The sequence below is a fragment of the Cryptotermes secundus genome, unplaced genomic scaffold (assembly GCF_002891405.2).
Source record: "Cryptotermes secundus unplaced genomic scaffold, Csec_1.0 scaffold321, whole genome shotgun sequence".
Taxonomy (NCBI): domain Eukaryota; kingdom Metazoa; phylum Arthropoda; class Insecta; order Blattodea; family Kalotermitidae; genus Cryptotermes; species Cryptotermes secundus.
The window spans coordinates 594804-610698 of NW_019721009.1; the positions used below are offsets into that span (position 1 = coordinate 594804).

Sequence of the window (15895 nt, forward strand, 5' to 3'; positions counted from 1 at the left end):
TGATCACACTGCTGTGGGTCCGCTTATATAGCCTTGCGCTGTTGCTAGTGTGACGTGGCGGATAGCATAGGACGCTGTTGCTAGCGTGACGTCACCGCTGTTGATTAGCATTGCGTAGTTGCCAGGTTACGGGGCTCGGCTATCTTCGGCTCCGCTCGGCTCTCTTCGGCTCCGCTCGTGACGTCACCGCGCGTTACGCATTGCGGGGTGGGAGGGGAGCGCTGACTCACCCGCCGCGTCACTGCTGGTGTGGGGGGGCTCGGATTTCGCAACATGTCACAATAGCTTAATGTACTTAAGTATAGAAATGTAATATAGCACAACATAATTAAATATAGTGTAGTTTAGTATATTATAATATAGCATAATAAAAGGTATAGTAGTGTATTCTATTATAGCATAACATAACATAAAGTAGTTTCGTGAAAGTGTAGTACAATTTAGAACGGTACTCTATAGTAGAGCATAGTAAGAAATTTCACTCACATAAATCTTTTTTTTTAATTTACATTAGTCTTCTTTTTTAAAGCGTTTACTTTGTATTTCTGAAGAAACTCAAGACAGTCTCTTACGTAGTAGCTGATTACCATAATGGCGACTCATTCCAGCATACGAATGTTCGAAACAATTTTGAAATAAGTACAAGAAGTAAAGGGGCCACTGTAGCGGTACTGGTTTTCTCAATGAATCGGCAGTCAATTTCCCATTCATTTCCAGGCTACTTTTCTTATTTTGAAAAATTGAAAGTAGGCTTATGCGATCTTTACGCTCTCTGTGTGTCTGTATATTAAATTTTAATACCTTAAGCAATCATTAAGAACCTTGGTATGTACATAATGACATGTGAGCCCATTTCAATGTCGTACTTTGTAAATCCTTCTGTTCAGTCTCTGTGTCTCTATCCCTACGTTTATTGCTAGGCAACGGCTAGGTAAACACGATCCGGCGGCTAAGAATAAAAGTAACAATAGAAGAATTCTTGGACGAGTGTGTCTGTGGATTTGTTTTTGTATCCCCCTATCTTTGATAGGTAATCAATTTCCGGCGGAAACGAAGAATTGCTGGAGACGTTGTTCTCTATGTAGTCCTTATCGTGTCAAAGGAAAGTAGGCGCTTAATCCTTCCAAGAACTTCTTGCTAGTTAAAACGTTGTTTGATACTGTACGGACGATGTCATAAGTCCATAAGTATGGCGGACCAAAGCACGTGGAGCTCTCATAAAGCAATTGCAACTGTGAGGACACGCAGAAACAGTCTTGAGTTTCAGAAGAGAAACACATTGGCGCGCAGAGCGAATTAAGCTTTGAGAAAGCGTGTCATTATTCGACGTTGCATTGTAATTGTATTCCTTGCACGGCTGCTATGGCTTATACCACAAAATTAAACCGTAATTCTTTATTCATATCCAGCACACACTGGAAATGAAACCTCTTCAAACAGGTTCCTCTACTTAGATTTCATAGTACAGTGATCAGTATTCATTTATGCTGTATTTTAGGTTCTCCCTTCTAGAATATAAGACCTTTTAGTTCACTGTAATAAGGCGTTTCGATGCAGAAATCAGAACTCACCAATACTCACTTAAATTCAAGAAATTCAAGATACCGTGACCTTGAACAAATATTACATCCTTGCTGCTTGCCGCAAAGCAATAAATTAGCCTTGAACGCATGAAGATTGGGCCGTGGATTGATATTTACATTTTTCGAAACAGAAGTGCGTTGTATATGTTCCAAATACCATTTTCTTGGATGTGATAGCAAGTAGCTTTTGTTGTTATACCCACATTTCGGAAGAACTGCCACCATATTTACCGTCGAAGTATATTGTGTCATGACGCCTGAAGGCTAAAATAGTGGAGCCAAAGAAAACGTTTATTTGTACCCAACGACACGATATATAAGTTTCCGCGGCAACAGATATGCAAGCAACAACAGAAAGATTGCTGGGAACGATGTTTTCTGTTCGTTCCATGCGAAGTTGTAATAAAAAAGTGAGCTAATGCGTTTGAAACAACGAAGCAAATCCCGCGTGGAGGTGGGATCGAATACCACCACCGGTGATCTTGAAGTTGTAGGAGACGTCGAAAAAGGAACCCATTGACTAAGGAAATAACGGGGAAAATCTATTCCTGGGGGATATAAATACATGTACCTGGCCCTCCAGGTTTGAGGAATCTCGAATCTGAGGCAGTAAAATGTGGTCATGATTCCCAAGGGACTGTGACCTGAGAATGACGGCGCTGGTGAGGACCAGCAGCGATTCTAAACGACATACCCATCCTCTCCTCAGAGAGGATGCTACATAAGGACTATAACAGCAACTGTTCAGTTGAAAATAAAAATTCTAGTCGTCGGTCTCAGGGGTCATGTCGCCTCGCCAAGAAGAACTGACTGGGGTCAACCGCCAGACGTAAAGTAACTCTGGCTGGAGTTCAGTTCAGTTCAGGCCGTGAAGAGAAGGCTATGAGGTTGGTATGAAATGGCATCAAGCCTGGGAGTTAGTTGTCGGTCAGTTGTCAGTTGTGAGCTGAGGGCTGGCAGTTGACAAGAGTTCTGCACAGGCTACTGTGACAAGAGGACCTGAGGGCGGGAAGTTGAAGAAACTCCACTGTTAGAAGCCGTTGTTAGTGAACGGACGGTGAAGACAGCAGGTTAGGGAAGGCTTAGCGGTTTCTGTTGTGATTTATAAAGTGTGGAGCATACCGCTGTAATTACTTGTCGTTCCTAGAAGTGTAAGTTTGTCAACAAATTCAATTCGCCAATCCAAACGCGTTCTTTAGTCACGCACCTAAATCGCTACAATCTGCAGATCTGATTTCGGGCATAAGCTTAGAGGAGGAATCTTATATGTGTGTAGTGGATACAAAAATATCGAATTGATTTTTGAGCGATCGGTTTGAAGTATATAAGGTAATGTACAGTTGAATAAAACCGGCAGTTACAGAACAAAACTGTACTTTTGTGTCCACCAGTTGTGTCCTTTGAGGAACTTATAACTGTGAGGTAGTGGGGGCGTCGGATTCAGGATCTATTCACGTGCGGTATGTATCATTTGTTGGTGGTTTTAGTTTGGTTTTAGATTGTGGTCACTTATCCCATAGCTGTACGTGATGTCCACTTTACAGACAGAGAATAACACATGCGAGCAGTCATCGGAATCTGAAGAAAGGAAGAATGTTGATCCAATCTGTGTGACTTGGCGTAATAATGGTGTGATGCAGTTCGTTGCCAAATTATAGCCCTCGCCGAAACGAAATGCACGTACTGTTGGCCCGTCGCACACTGAGACGGGCAGATTATCGCATAGTGGACTTCAATATAATATTATAATTTGTGTGCATTGCGTTCAACATAGAACCGTGTAACTTTCTTCCATGGAGACATATCGGAACAGCCTTCCCTACAAGATTATCTTCCTTGGATTTCGTAACATTCTTTCTTTTAAAGAGCAAAGTGATCAGCATTGTGTCCAGCACCCGAGATGGAGGACTGGGTTCTTGTATTCATTTATTTCCCTCAGTGAGAGAGTGGTCCAGGGCAATGCCATAGCTCTAGCGGTTAGTAGCTGGCTTCCCACCGCGGAGCCCGGGTTCGAGCCCGTGTCTAATCATATGGGAGTTATGGTAGAAAAAGTGGCGCTGGAGTATGATTTCTCCAAGTATTTCGGTTTCCCCTGCCAATCTTCTTTCCACAATTTGCTCCACAATCACCACCATCTATCATCTGAAGCTGGTACAATAGGCCAGTAGTGGCCGCAGTACCAAGTGGACCCAGTCTCACTAAGAAAAACAGAGTGGGCCAGGGCTTCCCACAGTCGCACCGGGTTCCCTTTTCGTCGACTTTTAGGACTCTCAGGGCTACGGCGAATTTACTCTAACCAACCTCCACACGAGAGTCTAATGCTGATGAATAGCGGCTCAAATATATCTTAAAAGTTAACGGAGTTTGAATCCCGCGAGACTCAGACCCAAGAATAACTGCGCTGGCGAGGCCCAGCAGCAATTGTAAAAGACAGATGCATCCGATCGTCAGAGAGGATGTTACATAAGGACTATAAGCATAAGTGTTTAGTTGGAATAAACAAAAATCTGGTCGTCGGTCTCAAGGGGCTTGCCACCAAGAAGAATTGATAGGCGGTATACCGCCAGGAGTAAAGTAACCATGACTCTGACTCTGAAATTATCACAGCGGTGATTACATAGGATATAATGCTGTTCAGTCTGCTGGAAGTCAACCGACGTTTCAGAGGAACGAGTCTCCAAATTCATGGCCGAAGAATAATCCATGCAGGAAGACTACTTCAGGTGTCAGTCTTCTGCACATTTTATAAAATCTAAATTCTTATTTACGTGTGACCAACTAAAGTCTAGCCAAACGTCGTAAGAATCTGTGATTACGTTTTGCGGTTTCCAATTTATTAGGATTAAATACTTTGGGGCCGATCGCAGTGACCTCGCGGTCTAAGACATGAACGTTCTCCGCCCGCTCAAACACTGGGATCATTGGTTCGAATCCCACTCAAGACATGGATGTCTATTTTTGTTTATTCTGTCCTCGTATGAGGTAATGGTCGTTCAACAGGCTGATCCCCTGTCCGAGGAGTCGTACCGACTCTCTAAGATTAGAAACTGAAGTGAACGAAGCGTTTCATGGATGTCCTGTGCTCCATGCGAGAACAAGAGGAAAAGAATTGTATAAGTAGTAACATTTTTGGTGGGCATCACTTTTGATACATTTTGCTTACATTCGATAAAACTACACCTAAAACTTTTCAGCGAGAGATTGGGACGTAGTTGAACAAATTAAAACGAAATTAAACGAATTCAAGTTGACGTCTATTGGGCGTGTTTTTTTAAAATAGATTTATGGCACTCTTAAAATCGTTACTCGCTTTCCAGAACATATAACGCATTTGGCAGGATTTTATTTCAGTACTATACAATAAGAATACATAAATTGAATGAAGACAGTTCATGGCAACCTGATCATTCTCCTGGCCATATTAAGTTCGCCGCTGTGATGTTGCTCATTATATTTGTCCGACCGAATGCCCGAAACCACCTGCGTGCCTCTCTTTGTTGCATATTTCAGAGATTTCACAAAGCAACCCTCTTGTAATAAAGATAGTGTATTATTGACAGATGAATATCGATAAAATTCATTCGTTTTATATTCTAAGCTATGCCGTCAACCTAACCGCGCTGTGTGGATATTCTTACAGTTTTGTATCTCCGTGAATAATTTGCTTTATAAATTAGGGTAACCCACCCTTCAAATTTGTTTTGTGAGCCCCTCCAATTTGACCCCTACGTTTTATTGAAATTTCAGTGCAACGATTAAAGTATTAGGTATTGTCACGTGTAGGCATAACTATAGACGTGTTTCGGATTGAATGACTAGATTTATTGACATTTTATTCACACAAATCAGGACTACAGTCAATACAGAGCTATCGCTGCTCTACACGTCACAGTTCAACGTTACACACTCACTAGGGTTCTCACTCTTCACGAGTCGTATCCTGGCGACAGATTTATAAGAGTCTCATTGTAACTTCAAATCACACATGAAGTCATCTTTTCACAGTCTAATTCCTTTCTTGCCATTATTCTACAACTGCTAACTCAATTCAATTCAAAGTTCATATCCCGGTAGACTGGTGTCTCGAACCTCGAACCTTCACTATGCTGAACTCCTCTTTATAACTACATTGCACGGCCCACCCAGAAAAACAGCCTCTCTATTATTAGGAAGTCATGTTTACAGCGCCGTTGCACATCAACGGAAATTACTCGATTGTTGCTTACGTATTCGTTGCCGCGGGAATGTGTTTACCAAGTCGTTGTCTAGCAATGAAAATCTATTCTGATTTCGCTATTCCATCTTCCGGGCGTCATGTCACAGTATGTTTTATTCTCAGTCTAGGCTGGTCCTACGACAATATATATACATCTATGTAGTCCAGAACAGATTTCTAAATCCTCATGTACACTTTATTTATACTCATCTTGTCGTTTGATCCTGTATGAATTCTGCAATTGGCAAATCATTAATTAAAAGTTTTTCTGCTGCTCGTTCTGAATATTACAGGAACTGCATAATTCTTACATAGTACGTTGCAATAATATCTACTCCGTTCAGTGTTCCCTTTCGTCTTCTTAAAAATAATTTATTTTATTGCTTTATTACTGTGCCATTCGTGTATACTTCATATACATTTTATTTTACTTGTTCTTTCATAATATTTATACTGTCACGTGATAGAGTGACTATAGACGGGGTTTTGATTTGTGACTCCATTTATTGACCGCTTATACACTCAACTCGAGACTACACTTTACATTTCACAGCTGCACACACACTAGGATTCTCAGTCTTCATTAGTCATACTCTGGCAACGGATTTCAACACAGTAATTATTCAGTCTCACTGTAACTGCAGCACGCATGAATTTTTTTTTTTTTCGCAGCCTCACTCTTGCAAATCAATTTACTTTTTGTCATCCCTTTTCAGTCTTCTTTGAATGTCGCCTCAAGGGATTCCCACAATTATTATCTTAACTGGCCTGGGATCCTCGTTATAAAGACTCAGTGCGTCCCCAATAGAAAAAATACTTTTCCTAACAATCCTTTCATTATTGTTTTGGTATTCGTAACAGCGGAAACGTGTTTACCAAGTCGTTGTCTAGCAATAAACGTCTACTCTGGCTCCACTATTCCGGATTTCTGGTGTCATGTCACAATATCACCTCAATTAACTTCTTTGGTTTGAGAACAAGAATACCAAGAAATTTAATTTTAACTGTAAATTTATTTTAATATATTCCTCGAAAGAAGAAAGACCGGACTGGCGACGTAAGAGAGGGTGTCCACAGTTAAGACGGAGGGACCAACATACTCGTCAAGAGGACGGAACAGGCCAAGTATGGCCTAATCCAGGAAGGTGATGATTTTAATACGTCTGTAATTCACACCCATCAACCATTTTACTGTCGACAAAACAAGCAGTTCTTTTAAGAGTACTGCGGAGAGCAAGATCACAACTTGTCTCTGCCAATTCTAATTTTCCTGCAGTACCTGTAGTTCGTGAATTTTCTCTCCTTCAGTTCGTTCAGCCCGGCTCTAGGTTTCACCCAACCTCCTATCCAATTGGTACCGGGGGTTCTTTCCCTTGTTAATGCGGTCAGGGAGTGAAGTTAATCACTCACCTTCAAGTAGCGCCAAGGTCAAGAAAACGTGTCTCTATACATCCATCCCCCATACGCCTTCACAGTGTAGTGCTTAATTGGTTAAGCACAGGGACAACTTTAGCTTTGACTTGAAGATTACGTCAATCGTCCTTCGAAATGATCGATACAAACGGCGTTTAAACCATCTGTGTTACTGTTTTACTCACAATTATTTTGTAATGCCGCCTAGCCTTGGTATTTAATTAGTAGATGAAGGGCTACGGACCGGACAACTGGGGTTCAATTCTCGAGCAGAGGTGCAATTTTTCTCTTCTCCTTATCACCCAGACCGGCTCTGGGGCCCGACCTGCCTCCTACGCAACAGCAATTGGGGGTTCTTTCCCCGAAGGTAAAACGACAAAGAGAAACTGGCCGCTCACCTCCATCTAGTGTCGAGGTCAAGGATGGTGGAGCTATACCTCCGTTCTCCATATATCTTTATTGTTTTATTCTGACTGATTAAGTACAAAGAAAACTTTAGCTTTTACCTCCAAACTGTCCTGTCTCTCTGCTCATTTTCTTGAGTTCTTCGAGAATGCAGGCAGTAGGAACCATTAAAGGTGCCGTAGAACCACAGATCAGCAACTACTACCTGAGTCAAAACTTGATTTCTTTTTCAGACCAGTTGAGGCACACACAAGCACGCTGATGGCCAATGCGTTCTAAACTGATGTTATAAAAAGTATATATATGTGTTCCATTCCCTTCCCCCTTTGAGGGTCCCTTCCTCCCTCACCCCGTTTTCTCTTCCACACAGGGGTGATTCTGTACCAGTACGTGCGGTTAATTTTTGTGAGAGCGAGCTCTCAGACAGCAGTCGGAACCGGGTCGATCCAGAGCTCATGACTTCACTGGAAGGTTGCAGTGCCCAACACATCGGCAGCTGCCATATAATTTAATAATTTTGCGAAAATTGCCATCTGCGGTGTGGATCTTCGATTAATCAGGTTTATATTACAGCCACAGGTGACGATACTGCGTGTAGTTTGTTGTAGTCTAATTTGTTTTTAGGGTACTCCCGAGAGTGTGTCACGTGGAACGAAAGGTATTTTGTGCCTCACGGAAGTCGACCTGTGAGGTAACCCCTTGTACTTATGCCATGTGAACACACAGTTCAAAATAATTTACAGTCTTATAATTAAGGTAAGAAAATGCTATCTCTGAAACAGACCTTGGAGGCCCATACGGTTGTGAGACGTCGAGGCTCCAACATTTTCTAGACAATCGGCTCACAGTTGGCGGTGAGGTTGTCAGACTTACGCGCCTACCCGCCGCCTTTTACACCGCCCCCCCTTCCCATAAAAATTCCTGGTGCTCATTTCTGTTAGAAACTGAGTCGACCCCAGGGTCATAGTGCGGCTGGAAGGGTTAGGACAATTGAGAGAATTCAATGACATCAGGAATCCAACCCACGACCTTCCAACTTGTAGTATAGTGCCTCAATCAACTAAAAGTCCTTAAAATAATTTATATGTCGTACCATTTTATAGATCGAATAGAAACTTTTCTCTCTGTATAAGAAGCAACATTATGCTTTTCTCATGAAAAATTAATTGCATATTATAATCTACTCTCTTTAATATGGAGCAATAAGTAAATTTGTTCTAAGTAGGTTTCTAGAGTAGGGAAGCCATCCGCTGATGATAATTTGATAAGTCCTGTACAGGTATGGTCATGGTTTTAATCTTCGTCATCTGCGGGTTGTGGTAGGTCAGACGGCCACTGTCTCCTGAATCTTCTTCTTACATTTGGTGGGTTACTAATTTCTACAACTAGTCTGTTATTGTGTCCGAGTATGCTTTGATGGTAGAGTGATGACAATGTATCTATTTCTTCCAAGACAAATGGGATTTGCAGAAGTAAATTTGGAGACATACCGAGGTGATGTAGTGACTGAGCACAAGAATTTGGATTGAAGACTTTGAATTATTTTTGTGTTTGATGGTTTTGTACTGACCCATAGCTGTATACCATATATTCATATCAGTTTTATTATGCACTTCCATAGTAGAATTTGTTTGCTATGTATAGCTTGCATTTACGGCCCAAAAGCCAGGGACATTCATGTAAATTATAGCAATGAAAATGTGAAGTATTATGTATATTTCTCAGGGTTATTTCCACTGTCATGTAAGGTTTAACTTATGAATAATTTGCCTCAAGTTGTCTCACAAAAGTGTGGCAATTCTCTTTCAAGTCACCGCCTTTGGTTGTAGCTTGCGACGTTCGTCTTTCTTACGAGTTCAACATGCAGTCGTACCACCTTCAAAATAACTATATTCCGTATTAGGAAACGCCTGGCTTGACTCCCTTGTCGGTAGAGTGAAGCTCTAACGTAATCGGACAGAGCTCTTTGCCTGTGGTCTGGGATATATCATTGATGAGTTATTCATGTAATCAAAGATTTCTGACCGCCTCAGAAAGGAAATATTTGTCATCAGTGTCAGAAATACAACTTGTAGCTTACTGCTTATCAAACGGGTTCTGGGCAATTGTGCAGGTTAATATCTTATACGTGTGACAAGATTTATTTTATGTTGAGATTAAATCTCTGCCATAATCCACGACGGGACGAAATATTAAAACGTTGACGGACGATCTATAAATCCTTTATGCTATTCCTGTTATTTATTTATCGAGATTGAAGCAAAAATATATAAAGCTGTCTCCTGGTTTATAACACCGTACAACTGGTAACTGGTCATTGACACTTAGAGCCTTCTCCCGTTAATGTAAAAGAAGATGGCAGCAGAAAATCCTTCCGAAACAGTGTCCTAAAGGCGCGTTCATATTACTCGTGCTCATGCTCGCCAGGATTGTGCTCGTCGGGAAACTCGTCTGGCTTTTACTTGTGCTCGTAAATCTTCGTCCACACTACTTCAGTTGCTCGCCAGGCTTCGGCGCGTGAGGATCCGTATATTTACTCGTAGTGTGTATAGGCTGTAGTCGTATTTTAATTTATTGGCTATGGTTTTTAAATTAAAAATTTTAAATTTGCTTGTCTCGTGACTTGTCATATCGTCCACATTACTCGCGAGCATAGCGAGTCACACGAGCACGAGTAATGTGGACGCACTTTAACAAAGATGATCACAATCTAAATATAATTTTTTGCATTATCATAATGCAGTTAATAATAATATAAGTTCTTGATATAGTTTAAGATTATTCTTACTGTCCCGATATGTTTCGACAACTACAATGTCATCGTCAGGTGTATAAAGATGTGATACAATATAAAATATACAACACCTCAAGATTGTTATCTGTTGTTGCATAACCACAGATAATAACAGGACGATAAAGGTAAATTTGTTCCTGTGCTTATGTAATTAAGCACTACACCATGAAGGTGTATGGGGGCGTGGGTGTATAGATCCACATTTTCTTGACCTCGACACTAGTTGGTTGGTGGTCAGCTTCACACCCCGGGTCGCTTTACCCCTGGAGAAAGAGCCCCCGGTACCCATAGGGTAGGATGTCGAGTGGACCTCAGAGCGAGTCTGTAAAACGTGGATAAGAGAAAATTCTTGATCCTACCGGGACTCGAACTTCCACCTCTTGGTCGTCCAGTCCGTAGCTAGTCGCTATACCGACTATGCTATCTCGGCTCATGATAATAAGAGGACAGTAATGTTAATCGTATTATTATTATAAATAAACATGAATTGAATTGAACGGAATTGAATTAGTAGGCTGAGGCTGAGTCCACTTGGTACTGCGGCCACTACTGGCCTGTTGTGCCAGCCCCGGATGATGGTGAATGTGGAGCAATTGGCGGAATGCTGTTTGACATGGGAAATTGAAGTACTAGGAGAAAACCTGCCCCAGCACCACTTTGTCCACCACAAATCTCACATGACCAGACCCAGGCTCGAATCCAGGTCGCCGCAGTGGGAAGCCAGCGACTAACTGCCTGAGCTATGGTGCAGCCCTAATCTTAAAACACGTTAAGAACATATGTTGTAAGTGTCTCTAAAGCAAGGGAAGGTAAATTGGACCTTGTCATTAACTAGAGAACACCTTTTCCAAAAATAATAAAATTGTTGGGTGTTGTCGTGGAAACGTGTTTACCGAGCTGTTACTAAGCAATGGACGTATCCTCTGGCTCCATAATCCCGGCCTTCAGGAGTCATGACACAGTATCATATTCCGAGTAATTCGTATTTTTGTATATAAGTATCGTTTAGCGCGAATGTGATCGACATGAATTCAGGTGTTGGGTTCAGTTCCCGTCTTGGATATCGGCTATGTGGCAGGATCATTTATTGACTTTCAGTACTCCAGATTTTCTGTATCTCATTATTTCCTGTCTAAACAGCTGAACTTTTCAGTGTGAGTCTTTCCTTTTTATCTGCCCATTCGTCAAGCCCTGTAAGGAACAAGGAGCGAGTGAATCCGAGGCCCGACCTATCTGCCTTCCTTGCTTTTATATACACACAACAATAATACTATTGATACAAACCCTGCCGGACCTTGTGCGAGCCTAGGCACGTCGGTACGAGTCAACAGCAAGCCACGTCCAGACTTTGCTTATACTTTATATCTATAATGATGCTAATGATCATGATGGTGATGATAATAGTGACGGATTGAAATAGGCGGTTGTCTACCTCGCCCCGACCGTACTCTGCCATGTAACTACGTAGGTCATGCGTGGGTTTATCTCGTTGTCAAGACAATACATTTTTAACGGACACGATCTTTTGTTTTTTGAATAGCTACAGTAGACGGCACTAGTAATCCGTATTGTGCTAGACCCACTACACAAGACCGTATTGGGCACCTACAGCAAAAACACAGAAATCAATCAGAAATAAATGTAACCTTAGAGTAATTCATTTTTGCAGCAGTAAGTAAGAACATGCGTAAATCTATCCGTGTAACAGGCTTTGGAGGGCCATAGTACTGTGAGACGTCGAGGCTCCCACGTTTTCTAGATAATCCTCTCATACATGGCGGTGAGGTTGTCAGCTTTAGGCGCCAGGTAAGATTTTCTGCAGAAAAGATTTTAAACTGAAGGGAGCCAAACCAAATTTTACAACAATCCATGACGACAGTTTCAGAGACACAACAAAAATTTTCCACGGAAAAAGAGGCGAATAGAAGGGAGAAACAGTAGGAGGGGGGACATGGACTCTGGGTACACAGCACCGAACATACGTTCAGCCTTTAAACCAACGGCACAGTACTTTTCCTGTCCTGATGAAGGAGGTCTTATGTTTTCTTTTCCGAAATATTGGTGCCCACGTATCAGAATACGCAGTAAGATAACACTTAAGAGCACAATACAATAGTGTTGAGTGTACAGAGGAAGACACGATCTGTGTTACGTAATCCACACGCGCACAGCATGTACACGAGGGAGAGCCGGTAATTAGGTCACAATTGGAAGCAAAATAGATGTAATGGAACTAATAGTTCTTTATTTGTATCATAGGTAGCAGCACAGTCCAGCATCGTGACAATCAAGGTAAGAGCCGATCATGTGCTTGTTCAGAGGCTGGTTTTAGTAGTAAAATTGGCGAGAGTGCTTGAGGAGTATACTACCGAAAATCAGTTTTTTGTGCGTTTTTGTAGGAAAAAGGACTCAGTATAAAATATATTCATAAAGAAATGTTTCTTGTTTACGCTGGGAAATGTCTGTCGCGTAAAACATGCTCAATATAATGGTAACACCCCAGTTCACCATCAACCAAAAAGTTTTAAAGTTACGCTAACAGCTGGGAAGGTTGTGCTTACAGTCTTTGGGATTCTCATGGATTATTCTTAGCCAATTTTCAGAAGTGTGGTGGAAACGTGAATTCTGCATCATACTGTGAAGTTCTGTTGAAGCTTTGGGATGTAATTCTCAGAAAAATTTTAGGCAAGTGGCAAAAGGGGTGCTGCTTCATCATGACAATGCCAGACCCCATCCAGCCGGAGAAACCGAGGACAGAACTCAAGAACTACAGTGGGAACTTCCTGAACATCCGCCTTACAGCCCGGGCTTGACCCCTTGTGACTTTCAACTGTTTAGTCCGCTAAAAAAACAACTTCGTGGCAAAAGTTTCGATGATTACAAAGAGGTTGAAACTGAGGTGCGGAAGTGGCTGAGACAACAGACAAAAGGCCTTCGGTAAAGCGATAGGACAAGTGTATTAATGATGGCGGAGGATATGTCGAGAAATAAACGTTTTTTTCCAGCTTCGGATATCACGTGTTTTGCGTTTTATATACATTTTTGACATATTTACTGACTCTTCATCGTGAAATATATAAGACCAAGGCTTCCCATTCGACCGTGACTCTTTTTACACGCGATTTCATTTCCCACGTTTTGGAAAATCCGCCAATTCATTTCAGTGCCAGGAGTACCATTAACGTCCACTGCAGAAGCTGCCACGCAAGTCAATGTTTTGCGCATCTTCCTTCTCTGACTGGCCCCTCCATTTTGACATAGTCTTTTCGTTTCCCACGTCTTCTGTATCATGTTCAATTTTCATTCAGTGTTTTTCAAATTTTATGTATTTAAAATATACGCGGCAATGTTCTCACCTGTAAGTAGCTGTCGCAGCTGTTAGTAGTTACAGATATGGCCACCAGAAGGCAGCAAGGTATATGTATATTTTAATTGACACTGCAATTTTGATCACTGCTGAGATATATAGGCTGATAATTACTGAATTGGAACATTATCTGTGGAAATTGTAACTAGAAATAGTAGCAGATTATTTCGAAGTTTTCTCCCATCTGTTGCATTTGAGGTCATTCAGATAAATTTGAGGCTCTGTATTAATAAAGAAGATGATTATAGAAAGTACGTGGAACAAATGCACTGCGTGGAAGTAATTTCGCAATAATGGTTATTAGCGGTATTTACGGGCTGCGTACTAGTGACTGGGTCATATCACTCCGTAACACATGGTTGCAGTTGGTCAAGTTGTGACTGAAAAAATGTGTGTTTTTTCTTAACGAGTCTCTGTTGCCAGATAAGAAAGAGAAGTTTGGTATATTTTCGGTGAAGTCTTTCCTCTAGGTAGCAACATTGCTTAAGGCATATTGCTATTATCTTTGGTATTTTCGTATAAATGAAGCGCCCCTTCCAAATATTTTAAAGTTGTTGAGGGTAGATATGGGCAAAATCATGACATAAAGATAGGTAACAGATATTTTGAAAATGTGACACAGTTCAGATATTTGGGAACAACTATAACAAATTAAACCGTATTCAGGAGGAAATTATGAGGAGATTGAACTTGGGAAATGCTTGCTATCATTCAGTCCAGAACCTTTTGTCTTCTCGTCTGCTGTCCAAAAATATAAAAATTAGAATATACAAAATAATAATTTTGCCTGTGGTTCAGTATGGGTGTGAAACTTGGTCTCTCACATTAAGGGAGGAACATAGACTGAGAATATTTGAGAACAGGTAGATCAGAATGTTCGAACCGAAGAGAGGTGAAGTGACAGGAGGTCGGAGAAAACTGCACAATGAAGAGCTTCATAATTTGTGCACATCTCCAAGTATAATTAGAATGATTAAGTCATGGAGGATGAGATGGGCAGAGCATGTAACACAAATGGGGGAGAGGACGAATGTATATAGGATATTCGTGGGAAAGCCGGAAGGAAGGAGACCACTGGGAAGACCAAGACATAGGTCTATGGACAATAATAAAATCGATCTTAGAGGGATAGGATGCGGTGGTGTGGATTGGATTGACCTGGTTCAGGATATGGACCAGTGGATGGTTCTTGTGAACACGGTAATGAACCTTCGGCTTCCATAGAGTGCTGGGAAATTCTTGAGTAGCTACACAACTGGCAGCTTCTCAGGAAGCGCTCAGCTCCGTGATTGAGTGACAGATTCGTTTCCGAAGGCTTTCCGTTAGAATATCTATAAATTTTAGGCAAATGAATCAACATTTACCAAAAGTACTCAACAGACCCTTGCAAGTTAGCCTCGTTTGTAATTCAGTTCTGAAAGTACTCGTTTCCTTTTTGTCCTGTAACGGTTCATGTCACTGCTCCCTCTAGGACTGCCTCGATGGACTGGCGATATCAAATAGCGTGTAGGTGTTGCCCATTTGAATGACCGACTTGAAACAGGAATTTCTGCCCCTAAGCGGTGGTCGTATGCGCTCACATGCATTTAGGAAGCACTACAGTAATATTAGGCACAACGCTCGTGCTTGCCTTGTTGTGGAATTTCTGATGTGTTCGCCGACAAAAGAAAGGAGAAACAGAAATACGGAATGGCCAATAAAACAAATTGCTCAGCGACACCCACTGTATGAGTAAGAGGGAGGTACTTAACCTCCTTCTGAGCTTATGCGCATGTGCATGAAGTCTGTGATAACGGTGAAATATACCCTTCGGTAACGGGTTGACCATTATCTGTTTTCAGACATCATTTTTTAATATAACGAATTTTGTTTTACATAAATAATAAACTGGTCGCTATCCGTGGCGTTCATTTGCTTATGGTCAAGGAGAGCAGTGTTATTTATGATCCATGTTTGCTACGTAAATTACAACATGACGTTAGTTGCAGATAATGTGATTGAAAATGTTTATGTACACGGTCTCTGAACATCTTGTGTTGATCTCAGTATGACAAGATTAACGGTTTAATTGATAAGTTACGCTGTCATTATTTCAGATCACTTATCAGGAATTGCGC

General features: G+C 41.4%; 1 long non-coding RNA gene across 1 annotated transcript in view; it reads left to right on the forward strand.

The window, feature by feature from the left end:
- The window catches only part of LOC111875059, a 707234-nt gene that overhangs the window by 309420 nt on the left and 381919 nt on the right, over window positions 1-15895 (forward strand). The gene's annotated exons all lie outside the window — the stretch shown is intronic.